A 14390-nucleotide genomic window follows, 5' to 3' on the forward strand; every position below is an offset into this window, starting at 1 on the left:
GTGGAGAAACACTCGGGTTTAAGCATCATTGTACTTATATTTGGAGAAGCTCTGCAAAGCAGTTATATAAAGGCAAAGTGAGAAGTGGAGAGCTGTGGATAAGTGGTGGACAGTCTGTGAATGGCAAGGGCAATAACAAGCTGTCCCTGAATCCTTGGTGATGCAATGGCATGCTTTACTACTTGCTAGCTTTCAAGTCTGAGTTACTGCTTTACTGCTGGGCTACAAGGCTCACCTTCCTTTGTTTTTCTTCTTAGTTCATCTGAATGCACACCCCAGGAAGTGAAAGTTACAACTTGCTTTGACAGACATTCCGGAGCCTTTGGACTTTATAGACATAGGGAATGTATTCAGAAACTTCCTGCTTGGTGATCACATCTTTTGTTCTTTTGTGCATATCCTAAGTGAACTTTGCTCCAGACACATTAGCCTAGGGCAAGGCATTAAACAGATGAGATTCCAAGAAGGACATATAACACAGAAAAAAGGAATAGTTGTTCACTTCCATTTAGGTTCCCATTTTTAGCCATACATTTATCATTTTCATGTTTAATTCCTCCTAAGAATGCTAGTAATTCAGTTTTATTTTGTGCTGAGGATAAAATAGCTTCTATTTTTTCCTTAAAGTTTTTAAGCATTGCTCATCTTTAGGGGAAAGAAATCCTTATACATAGTGGGAAAACAACTTGATCACTATGTCTCCCTGAAGCTTTTATGATCTAGAATTTAAGACAACATAGAGATGTTATAGATCTATTGAACTGTGCTTGATTACAATATCCCACATTATAAAAAAAAATTCATTTAACAAAAATTTAACCTTCTCTTTTTGATTCAGTAGTCATTTTCACACACACCCCCCCCAGGAAATATTCCTTGGCTTCTAGTAAATAAAAGGATCACATATCACATATATTATGGTTGATTGTGTATATGTGTTGTATCTATCTGGCATTGAATCACACAAGGGAGAAAAAAGAAAGTTGTATTTGTGTCTTTGCTTACCCACGATCTATTTCAGTACTTGGTACAGAGGGTGAAAATTTGCTCTTGTGTGTTGACTTGAAAAAATGTAAATCCTAGTCTCATCTGAAAACTTAGCAGGGCTGCTTAATTTTAATAGAAGCATGGAAGATAAATAAATATAATAATCGCATTCATGAATGATAATTTATCTTCCTTTATTTCAGTAGATTTTGGGAATACAAATATTTTGTGTTATGTGGATAAGCTGTATAATACCGAAGTCAGGGCTTTCAGGGTACCCCTCAGAATGGTGTGCATTGTACATATCAGGTAGTTTTTTTTTTTTTTGTGGTTTTTGGCCAGGGCTGGGCTTGAACCTGCCACCTCCAACATATGGGACTGGCGCCCTACTCCTTTGAGCCACAGGCACCGCCTGTATCAGGTAGATTTTTATTCCTCACTCCTGCCCATCTTCCTCACTTCTTAGTTTTCAATGTCTATTACACCACTGTATGACAATATCTACCCCTCATTTAGCTCCCAATTATAAGTAAGAACATGTGGTATTTGTTTCCCATTCCTGAGAAACTTTGTTTAGAATAATTAATGGTCTCCAGTTATATCTAAGGTGCTGCAAAAGATATTGTTCATTCCTTTTTATGGCTGAGTGGTAATCCATGGCACAGATGGATTCTCTTCATCCATTTCTTAGGTGATAGGCATGTAGGTTGATTCCCTATTGTTGCTATTGTGAATTGTGCTATAATAAATATAAAATGACTTTATAAAATGTCTTCTTTTCCTTTGGGTAGATACCCAGTGGTGGGATTGCTGGATAGAATGGTAGGCATGCTTTTAGTTCTTTGAGGAATGGTCATATGTTTTCCATAGAGGTTGTACTACTAGAGTGGGTTTATAGTCCCACTTACAGTGTTCCTTTTCACTGCCTCCCTACCAATACAGTATGTTCCAAAAAGTGACCTAAAAAGTTGCCAAACAAAGCAAAAATGGAAAATTATAGCTAAATGTATCTTTATTTATAAAATATTCATTATAAAATACAATACATAGAGAATATTTTATAAGTATTTTGTAAAATTTTGTACTGAATATTGTATAAGTAAAGGTACATATGGACAATTCTCCATTTTTCCTATGTATGGTGACTTTATGGGCAATTTTTTGGGACACCTTATGTATATATATTTTTTACTTTTTAATAATGGCCATTCTGATAGGAATAAATCATACCTCATTGTGGTTTTAATCTGCATTTCCCTTATGATTAGTGATATTGAGCATATATGTGTGTGTATATATATGTTACTATATGTATGTATATACGTGTGTGTATATATGTATATATTTTTTGCCATTTGTCTACTTTTGAAAAAAATCTGTTTTATGTCTTTTGCCTACTTTTTGATAGGTTTTTTTTCCTTATTGATTTGAGTATTTTGCAGATTCTGGTTATTAGTCCTTTGTCAGATACAGAGTTTGGAATATTTTTCCCCACTCAGTAGGGTTTTCTGTTTATTATGTTCATTATTTCCTTGCTATGTAGAAACTTTTTAGTTTAAATCTCAGTTATTTATTTTTTGCTATTGCTGTACTTGCCTTTGGGAGATCAGTCATAATTTTTTTGTGTAGGCCAATATTGAAAGAGTTTTTCCTCTGTTTTCTTCTAGATTTTTTATGGTTTCAGTTCTTACATTTAAGTTTTTAAATCCATCTTTAGTTAATTTTTGTATGTGGTAGAGACAGATCCAATTTCATTCTTCTGATGTGGCAATCCAATTTTCCCAGCACTGTTATCCAATAGGACATCTTTTCCCCAGTGTAAGTTTTTGTATTCTTTGAAAAAAAAATCAGTTGGCTGTAGTGATACAGCTTTATTTCTGAGTTTTCCATTCTGTTTCCTTGTTCTGTGTGTCTACACTTATACCAGTACCATGCTGTTGTGGTTACTGAAAGTCAGGTAATGTGATGCCTCTGAATTTGTTCTTTTTGCTTAGGATTATTTTGGCTATTTGAGCCAAAGAATGAACTCTTTGCTGATTCATTATGAAATTTAGAATTGTTTTTCCTAGATCTGTGAAAAATGATGCTGGTATTTTGATGGAAATTGCCTTGAATATGTAAATCACATAGGGTAATATGGACATTTTAACAATGTTGATTCTTCTAATCTAGGACCTGGGATATTTTTTCATTTGTTTGTCATTTATGATTTTTTAATCAGTGTTTTGTAGTTCTTCTTGTAGAGATCTTTTGTCTCCTTGAAATATATTCCTAGGAATTTTAGTTTCTTTGCAGTTACAGTAAATGGTATTGAATTCTTGATTTGACTCTCAGCCTGACTATTATTTGTTATAGAAATGCTACTGAGTTTTGTATATTAATTTTGTAACTGAGAGTTTGTTGAATTTATCAATTATAGGGGTCTTTTGGTGGAGTGTTTACTTTTTTTTTAGATATTAAGATAATATCATTGGCAAACAAGGATAGTTTGATCTCCTCTTCTCCATTTTTATTTCTTTTTCTTGTCTGATTTTTTTCTGGCAAGACTTCTATTACTATGTTTAATAGAAATGCTGAAAATGGTCATTTTTATCTTGTTCCAGTTCTTAGGAGAACCCTCTCAACTTTCTCTATTAAGTGTGATGTTGGCTGTGGGTTTGTCATATATAACTTTGTTTATTTTGTGATATGTTTCTTTTATGCACAGTTTGTTGGGGGCTGTTATCATGAAGAGGTGCTGGATTTTATTGAGTACTTTTCATACATCTAATAAGATGATAATATGGTTTTCGTTTTAAATTTTCTTTATGTGGTGAATCACATTTATTGATTTGTGTATGTTGAAGTATCATTGCATTCCTAGGATGAAGTCTACTTGATCATGATAAATTGTATTTTTGATGTTCTGTTGGATTTGATTTGCTAGTATTTTGTTGAGGATTTTTGTATTTATGTTCATGAAGGATATTGCTCTATAATATTCATTTTGTGTTATGTTGGTGTTGGTATCAAGGTGATATTGACCATTTAGAATGAGTTAGGAAGAATTCACTCCTTGATGTTACTGAACAGTTTCATTAGGATAAATATCAGTTCTTTGTAGATCTGGTAGAATTTGGCTGTGAATCCCTCTGGTCTTGGGCTTCTTTTTTTTCCCCATTGGGAGATATTTTATTACTGTTTCACTCTTACTACTCATTATTGATCTGTTTAGGACTTTTATTTCTTCCTTTTTCAAGCTTAGGAGATTGTATGTTTTAAAAAATTTATTCATTTCTTCCAGATTTCTACTCTGCATGAATAGAGGTTTTCATAGTAGTCTTGGAAGATATTTTGTAGGTATTTCTGTGGAATCTGTTGTAATGTCTTCTTTTTCCATTTTAATTTAGCTTATTTAGGTCTTTTCTATTTCTGTTTAGATAGTGATCTATCAGTTTTTTTTTTTTATCTTTTTAAGAACACACTTTTTTACTGATTCTGTCTATTGTTTGTTTCCATTTCATTTAGTTTTGCCCTGAGCTTTGTTATTTCTTTTCTTCTGCTAGCTTTCTGTTTAGTTTATTCTTCTTTTCCTAGTTCCTTAAGGCATGACATTAGCTTGCTAATTTGTGATCTTTTTTTGTTTTAGAACATACATCTTTATTTTTATTTATTTATTTATTTATTTTTGCAGTTTTTGGCCGGGGCCAGGTTTGAACCTGCCACCTCCAGTATATGGGGCCAGCACCCTACTCCTTGAGCCACAAGTGCCTCCTGTAATCTGTCTTTTTGATGTAGTCATTTAAGGATGCAGACTTCTGTATCCCAGAGATTTGGGAAACTAGTGTAACCATCGTCCTTCAATTAAAAGGATTTTTGATTTTCATTTTAATTTCATCATGACCCAAGGATTGTTCAGCAGTAGGTTATTTAATTCCTATGTATTTGTATAGTTTTGACAGTATCTCTTAGAAATAATTTCTAATTTTATTTGTGTGGTCTGTGAAGATACATGGTATGGCTTTGATTTTTCTAATTTTATTGATACTTTTTGGAGGCCTAACATATGCTCTATGTTGGCAAGCGTTCCATGTGCTGATGAGAAGAAAGTACATTTGACAATTTTTTGGGGGTTAATGTCCTATGAATTTTTATTAGGTCCATTTGCTCTAGAGTCCCCTTTAAGTTCAATGTTTCTTTGTTTATTTTCTGATTTGATGATCTGTTTAGTTTTGTCCATGGAGTGTTGAATGAAGTCCCCTGTTATTGTGATGCTGCTATTTATTTCTTTCCTTATATCTAGTAGAATTTGTCTTTGAATCTGGGAATTCCTGTACTAGGTGTATATATATTTAGAATTATCATTATATAATGACTGTCTTTATCTTTTTTACCTCTATCAATGTAAAGTCTGTTTCATCTGAAATAAGTGTAGGTCTTACTCACTTTCAGTTTCTATTTGTGTGGAATACTTTTTCCCACTCTTTTGCCTTGAGTCTATGTGAAGAAAGGATTAAAAGTTTAAAAATATACCATAACAAAGACAGAGGTTTATAATGTCCAAGGATCTAAGTTACAGAACTTCTTTTTTTTTTTTTTTTCAGTTTTTGGCCAGGGCTGGGTTTGAACCCACCACCTCCAGCATATAGGGCCAGCACCCTACTCCTTTGAGCCACAGGCACCACCCCCAGTTACAGAACTTTTAATAAATATTCTTTTTTATCTTCTTCAGACCTATTTAAAAGTTAAGTGAAGTAGTTATTTGTCCATTAAGATGGTGGTTGTATAAAATATCAGAATCAAATTGGTTTCTTGGAGATAGCATATATATGGGTTGTGCTGTGGGGCATTTAGATTGTTTCCTTCAATGTTAGTATTGATATGTAAGACACTGTTCTGGTCATCATGCTAATTGTTGATTGTTGCTTGGCTGCTTTTTTTTCCTTCCTTGTGTTACTGTTCTGTAAGTGTTATGAGCTTTAACTTCCAGGTGTTTTTACATTGGCAGGTTATCAGTTATTCTGTTTCATGTATAGAGTGATTTTAAACATTTCTTATTGGACAGATCTAGTGGTAAATAATTCCCTTAGTGTTTGCTTGTATGGAAAAAACTTTATTTCTCGTTTGTTTATGATATCTAATTTTGCAGGATACCAAATTCTTGGCTGAATTATTCTGTTTAAGATGTAACCCCAGTCTGTTCAGGCTTGTGAGGTTTCTGCTGAGAAGTCTGCCATTATTCTGATGAGTTTTTGTTTGTAGGTTACTTGGTGTTTTCATCTAACAGCTTGTAGTATTTTCTTTTTCATTTTGACTTTGTCCAGACTTATGACTACTTGTCTTGGTGATGTCCTATTTGCTATGAATCTTTCAGGTGTTTAATGACCTTCTTGTAAATGGGTGTCTAAATCTGTCGTGATACCAGGGAAGTCTTCCATCATTATTCCTTCAAATAGGGTTTCCATACTTTTTGCTTTTTATTCTTCCACTTCAAAGATACTTACAATGATTCTTATATTTCTTCTTTTTACATAATCCTATATTTCTCAGAGGGACTGTGTATTTTTCTTGATTTTCTTTTCCCTTCATTTTTGACTGGGTTAATTTGAAAGCTTTGTCTTCCATCTCTAAAATTGTTTCTTCTGCTTGGCCTGGTATGTTGTCAAAACTTTACACCTATTTTGATAATCACTAAATGATTCATGTCCAGAAGGTATGTTATAATTTTTCTTAGATTATCTCTTTAGTGAATTTTTCATTTACGTACACATTTATTCATTTTTTTTCTTTGTGTTCGTTTTCAACTTTCTCATTAATCTCATTGATCTTACTCACTGGATAACTGGTGTAATCTTTTGGGGATGTCAAAACAATCTGTTTTTTTCATGTTGTTAGAGTTCTTCTGCTGGTCCTTTCATCTAGAATCTCTTCTCTTAGCTCAAAATAGATAGCTTTGCAATACACCCATTTTCCTTTGTGGGGAACTTCACTACTCCCTGGATGGGGTGTTTGAGTCCTGCTTTAGAAGTCTGACCAGGCAGTAGAGGGGTGGATGCACTGTGAGCCTGCCACACTGTGCTCTCCTGCATCTGACCAGGCAGTAGGAGGGGTGGATGCACTGTGAGCCTGCCACACTGTGCTCTCCTGCATCTGACCAGGCAGTAGAGGGGTGGATGCACTGTGAGTCTGCCACACTGTGCTCCCCTGCATCTCTCTTTTTCCCCCGTGAATGTCACAGATGAAGTAGGTACTGCTGAATATTTATGTGGAGAAGTGGCCTGGTCCCTAGGCTGGTAGCCATGGTCCTTTGCTTTATCTGAGTTCCCTGGTGCTAGCCACAGTGGTTGTTGGGTTCCTGTCTTCCCCACTCCCTCCCCACCTAGTAGAGGTGATGAGGCAGCAGCAATGGAGCTGACCCCTGGGTAGATGCAGATGGGACTTCAGAAAGGCACCACCTGTAGCACCCAGGGTTCAGAGGCCAGTGGGACCCAACTGTGCCTTCTTTCTGAAGCAGTAACACTGTACTGTCTTCAGGAAGCTCTCTGTGTCAGTCTGGAGGCCTTCTGTGGGGAAGGGGCCCTCCTGCATTTCAGACTGCCATGTCCATTGGGGTAGTGTGGAGCCCTGGGTTTCTCTCCTCTGTCCCTTCCCCTCATGCAGACTCTTTCCTCAGGTACCTCTGACTCTGCTGAGTATGTTGTCCTATTTACTTCTCCTTCACTTTGAGTGACTCCTGTTGCTTCTCTATTAATTCCTGATATTTTACTTAGAAGATTGATCTGAACATGGATATCTACTTGCTACTTTTGATCTTCTCTGTGAGAGTAGCGTGTGTAGGCTGCATCTAGTCTGCCATTTTGGCGACTTGCCCTTATCTTCTTAAATAAAGATTGTAGTCTAGAATTTTCTTTTTCCTATTTGTAATATTATATAGTGTTTGAAGGTATCATTTCTGGTTCTTCAACTCTTAGTGGAAACCACAGTCAAGCTAATCTTACAGAAACACTTCTTCCATTGTCTTTTTTAAAACCTCCTTGTTAGGAAGGAGTGAAATGTACCTCTCTTTACATCCTTTGCAGTGCCTAGCATGGTGCCTTGTATGGAGTTACCAAGTGGATGCTGACGAATGAGAGGATATCTGCCTGAAGGTGACTCTAACAGTGGGCTGCTGAGCTCTGCTTTTAGCTACATCTTGTTAAATTCACGTATCAATGATGTGCATGAATACATTGAATGTATGCTTATCAGATTTGCAAATAACCTGAGGCTGGAATGGATAGCAAATATATTAGATGACAGAATCAGAAATTGAAAACATTTTGACAAGCTTTCTTTAACAGGATGAAATTTAATAGGAATAAATATAAAGTCCTACCTTAACAGCAAAAAAAAAAAAAAAAAAAAAAGAAAAAGAAAAACAACCCTTTCTACTTAACAACTGAAAGTAGAAGATTCTCAAAAAGGGTTATCAGTGATAGGGTTGTCCCACAGGGGAATAAAATTTTAGACTTATTTGGAGAGAAGAAGGAAGGAGGTGAAGGTCTCCTCCTTGGTATTGGTCAGACCTCATATGAAGTTTGTGTACAATTATAGGTGCTATACTTTTAGAGGGAAAATGGAGTGTAGTTAGAAAAAGTTAAAGGTTCTTAATGTATGTTATTAGTGTTTTTCTATGATGAAAGCAAACTTAGAAAAATAGGTTGTGTTTTAATTTTTCTTTTTTTTATTAAATCATAACTGTACATTAATGATTTATGGGTTACAATGTACTGATTGTTTTAATTTTTCTAATAATGAAAGTACCATCATGAGGAATAGAGATTTGTCTGGAGTTGCATGATCTTAAAGGTTTGACTAGAATTAGTATCTAGAAGTTATACAGAAAACAACTTTGGCTAACTCTATGGGAAAAGCTTTAAATAGTTAGTTCCTAATTTTTTTTCTAAGAAAACATTGAATTGTCCAATTTTCTTCCCAAAGAGCAAAAACTCCAGTATGTAAAGGACTACATGAAAACAAGAGATTCCAATAGCTACCTGTTAGAATGGCCACGCCCAAATCCTGATAACACGAAATGTTGGCAAGAATGTGAAGGATGATGAGCATTTTTTCATGTGTCTGTAGGCCATGCACCTGTCTTCTTCAGAGAAGTTTCTCTTCAGGTCCCTTGCCCAGCCTGTGATGGGATCACTTGTTCTTTTCTTGCTTATACGTTTGAGTTCTCTGTGGATTCTGGTTATTAAACCTTTGTTGGAGACATAACCTGCAAATATCTTCTCCCATTCTGAGGGTTGTCTGCTTGCTTTACTTACTGTGTTCTTGGCTGTGCAAAAGCTTTTTAGTTTGAGCAGTAGTGGTATTTTTGAAGCTGCTTCAATTGCCTGGGAGGTCCTCCTTATAAAATACTCACCCAGACCGATTTCTTCAAGGGTTTTCCCTGCACTCTCTTCTAGTATTTTTATAGTTTCATGTCTTAAGTTTAAATCTTTAATCCAGTGAGAGTCTATCTTAGTTAATGGTGAAAGGTGTGGGTCCAGTTTCAGTCTTCTACAGGTTGCTGGCCAGTTCACCCAGCACCATTTGTTAAATAGGGAATCTTTTCCCCACTGAATGTTTTTAATTGGCTTGTCAAAGATCAAATAATGGTAGGTAGCTGGATTCATCTTTTGGTTCTCTATTCTGTTCCAGACATCCCATATCACAAAATCCCAAGACCAGAGATGTTGGTGTTGGTGTGGATGTGGAGAAAAGGGAACACTTCTACACTGCTGGTGGGAATGCAAATTAATACTTTCCTTTTGGAAAGATGCTTGGAGAACACTTAGAGATGTAAAAATAGACCTGCCATTCAATTCTATAATTCCTGTACTAGGTATATACCCAGAAGACCAAAAATCACATTATAACAAAGATATTTGTACCAGAATGTTTATTGCAGCCCAATTCAAAATTGCTAAGTCAGGGAAAAAGCCCAAGTGCCCATCGATCCACGAATGGATTAATAAATTGTGGTATATGTACACCATGGAATATTATGCAGCCTTAAAGAAAGATGGAGACTTTACCTCTTTCATGTTTACATGGATGGAGCTAGAACATATTCTTCTTAGTAAAGTATCTCAAGAATGGTATAAAAAGTATTCAATGTACTCAGCCCTACTATGAAACTAATTTATGGCTTTCACATGAAAGCTATAATCCAGTTATAACCTAAGAATAGGGGTAAGGGGGAAAGGGAGGGGAGGGAGGTGGGAGGTGGGTGGAGGAAGTGTGGTTGGTGGGATTACACCTGTGGTGCATCTTACAAGGGTACATGTGAAACTTAGTAAATGTAGAATGTAAATGTCTTAACACAATAACTAAGAAAATGCCAGGAAGGCTATGTTAACCAGTGTGATGAAAATGTGTCAAACAGTGTATAAAACCAGTGTATGGTGCCCCATAATCACATTAATGTACACAGCTATGATTTAATAATAAAAAAAAGCAAAAAAAAAAGAAAAAAAAAGAATGTGAAGGAACAGGAACACACATTCATTGCTGCTAAGAGCACTAAATGATGCAGACACTTTGGAAGACACTGTGATAATTTCTTAAAAAACTAAACAGGGGCGGAGACAAGATGGCTGACTGAAGTCAGCTTTCCACAGAGGCTCCCGTCCAGAAGGAGAGTAAAAAGACAGAAATTTAGCAAGTAACCTGACAGATTAGAGCTTTCCCAAGAGGGAAGGTTGAAGAATGCACATCAACTCTGCTAAGGCGAGCTGCGACCCCAAGGATACCAAAAAAAGGTACAAAATCCGTCACCAAGTGGGTGGGAGTCCCCTCCCCCATAGTAATGGCTTAGAGTACCCCGTAAACAAAGAAGCAGAGTTCAAAAGTCCTCCCATTATACTCCATGTGAGAGATGCTCTAAAAATTGGACCTACTACCCTTACTAGGGTGCCATGGTGCTCTCCTGCCAGGCATAAAACTGTATAAAACTGTATATATTCTCTACTTGCAATTCTGAGCTCCCAGCATTCCCCTCCACTCTCACTCTGAGGTCTGGAGGCCTGTTCCCCAGGAGTCCAGATTCCTGGGTGATTTCACAAGGGGTGTGGACAGGGCCTGGACTGCAGCTGGTCAGTGCTGATTCTGTAGCAGGGGAGTGAGGAGAGGACGGTCGGCTGAGAGAGAACCACTTGGGAGCGGCAGTGCCCCAAGGCACAGAAGAGCAGAGGTTTTTGGCAATAATAGGGCTCATCCCTGGATACTCTGGAGTCACACCCCCTGTTTCTCCGGGCAACCAGAGGAGGCCAGGCATCTTCTCAGGTGGCAACCACCCACAGAACAGATCTGGGACAGAAACGCAGGCCTGTGAGTAAAGGGTTTGCCTGAGGCGGTACTGGCCTGGGTGGAGTGCGGGGACTAGAAAATGCACATGCATGCTGACTGACTCCCAGGGTGGGGCTGACCCAGAGGACTGCTTTACTGAGCCTAAGATGCATCTGGCCCCCAGGGGAACATCAGCCTAGACAAAGGAGGGCAGGAGGCTAGAACTGACAGCTAAGCGTGCTGCTAATACAAACCTGCAGGAGCAAAGACAGGGCCTGAGGTGCAGGTTCTGTAAACTCAAAACAGCTTCTCTTCTGCAGAGGAATTTAGCAGGGACAGAAACAAATTCCGCAAAGTTGTTCTGTTCTGTTAGTAACATCAATCAGGGATGGGCCTGGAACTGATGAACACTCCCCATCAAGCCTCCATCAAGCCCCACCTCCCCCTGCCGGATAGGGGCAAAGAGCAGTGGCCTGGCTGAGCAGAAATAGATTTTCTGGTGATTCAGGAAAGGTGCAAACCCCTGGAGTATCTGCTCATTGGAGGCAACTGGGTCACAGCCCTGCGGGGTTATCATTGACTGGGGGTGACAGAGGTGCAAGGTGGGGAAGGAAACATCAACCTTCCCAGAGTAATCTATTTGCTGGGTGGGTCCTCCCGACCTCACAGAGTACCGGAGCAAGTCATATCTGAGTTGTCGGCAGACCCCTGCGATCAAGATGCCAGAAACCTTTTAAACTCTTCCACCTGAGACAGGTCCTGACTGAGACAATTGATTTGGACCTTTTGAACTGAGGCAATTGCCCAAGGATTATCCAAGTGGTGCCCTGGATGTCTGATTGTAGGAAGGTTTGATTTTCCTTTTCCAATTGTTGCCTGTTGGGGGCGGGGTGACTTAATTGCAGGTCCACAGTTGAGACTTGAACCCAGAGTAACTGTTTCACTAGGATCGGACAGAGACCAGCTAAAAACAAGACAGAGCCACTTAGCGCCACCACACCAAACAGGTCCCCAGTTTCTCAGGCCTTAGCACTGTATGGGTCCTTGGCAAAGCTCCAGGGGAAAAGTCAAATGGTGTAAAATAATCATGGGGCGGAATCAGCGGAAAAACTCTGGTAACATGAATAACCAGAGTAGATCAACCCCCCCAAGGAAAGATATGGCATATGTAACTGAAGACCCCATTCATAAACAGGTAGCCGAGATGTCAGAAATTGAATTCAGAATTTGGATCGCAAACAAGATTAATAGAATGGAGGAAAATTTGGAATTATAAATTTGAAGAGCAATTCAAAAGTTGGAATTAGAAATTTGAGGAGAAATTCAAAAGTTGTCTCAAGAGTTCAACGATTTTAAAGAAAAAACCACCAAAGATTTTGGCACATTGAAGCAAGAATTTGCAGTCCTCAAAGACCTGAAAAATACAGTCGAATTCCTCAGTAACAGAATGGAACAAGCAGAAGAAAGGATTTCTGACATTGAAGACAAAGCTTTTGAATGCTCCCAAACTCTTAAAGAGGAGGAGAAATGGAGAGCAAAAATGAATCATTCTCTCAGTGAACTCTGGGATAATTTGAAGCAGGCTAATATCTGCCTCACTGGAATCCCTGAAAGTGATGAAGTGGCTTCGCCAGGCACAGAGGCCCTTCTCCATGAAATGAAAGAGAATTTTCCAGACATGCCAAGTGATTCTGAAATTCAGATAGCAGACAGTTTCAGAACCCCAGCACGACTCAACCCAAATAAGACATCCTCCAGGCACATCGTAATTAACTTCACCATAGTTAATATGAAAGAGAAAATTTTGAAAGCAGCCAGATGTAAGAAAACCATTATCTACAACGGGAAGAATGTTAGAATAACTGCAGATCTCTCTGCTGAAACTTTTCAAGCCAGAAGAGGGTGGTCATCGACTTTGAATCTCCTAAAACAACATAACTTTCAACCCCAGATCCTGTATCCAGCTAAACTGAGTTTCATTTATGATGGAGAAATTAAATACTTTAATGACATTCATATGTTGAAGAAATTTGCCATAACCAAACCAGCTCTTCAGAATATTCTCAGACCTATCCTCCAAAATGACCAGCCCAATCTTCTACCACAAAAGTAAACTCACTCAGAAGCTTTTGATCAAAGTCCAACTTCCATAGTGGTGAAAGAATTAAAAAATGTCCACTGGACTTTCGAAGAACTCGATACCCCAAATTTTACTCAAATTATCTATATTCTTCATTAATGTGAACAGCTTAAACTGTCTTCTAAAGAGGCACAGTTTGGCTGACTGGATACAAAAACTCAGGCCAGATATTTTCTGCACAGAAGAATCACATCTTACCTTAAAAGATAAATATAGACTCAGGATGAAAGGATGGTTGTCCATATTTCAGGCAAATAGTACTCAGAAAAAAGAAGGTGTTGCAATTCTATTTGTAGATACAATAGGCTTTAAACCAACAAAAGTAAGGAAGGATAAGAATGGTCACTTCATATTTGTTAAGGGTAATACACAATATAATGAGATTTCAATTATTAATATCTATGCACCCAACCAGAATGCGCCTCAATTTATAAGAGAAAGTCTAACAGACATGAGCAACTTGATTTCCTCCAGCTCCATAATAGTCTGAGATTTCAACACTCCTTTGGCAGTGTTGGATAGATCCTCCAATAAGAAGCTGAGCAAAGAAATTTGAGATTTAAACTTAACAATCCAACATTTGGATTTAGCAGACATCTACAGAACATTTCATCCCAACAAAACTGAATACACATACTTCTCATCAGCCCACAGAACACACTCCAAAATCGATCACAACTTAGGTCACAAGTCTAACCTCAGTAAATTTAAAGGAATAGAAATTATTCCTTGCATCTTATCGGACCACCATGAAATAAAAGTTGAACTTAGTAACAACAGGAATCTGCATACTCACACAAAAACATGGAAGTTAAATAACCTTATGCTGAATGATAGCTGGGTCAGAGATGAGATTAAGAAGGAAATTGTCAAATTTTTGGAACAAAATGACAATGAAGACACAAATTACCAGAACCTCTGGGATACCACAAAGGCAGTCCTAAGAGGGAAATTTATAGCACTGCAA

Source organism: Nycticebus coucang, chromosome 1 (genome assembly GCF_027406575.1).
Source record: "Nycticebus coucang isolate mNycCou1 chromosome 1, mNycCou1.pri, whole genome shotgun sequence".
NCBI lineage: Eukaryota > Metazoa > Chordata > Mammalia > Primates > Lorisidae > Nycticebus > Nycticebus coucang.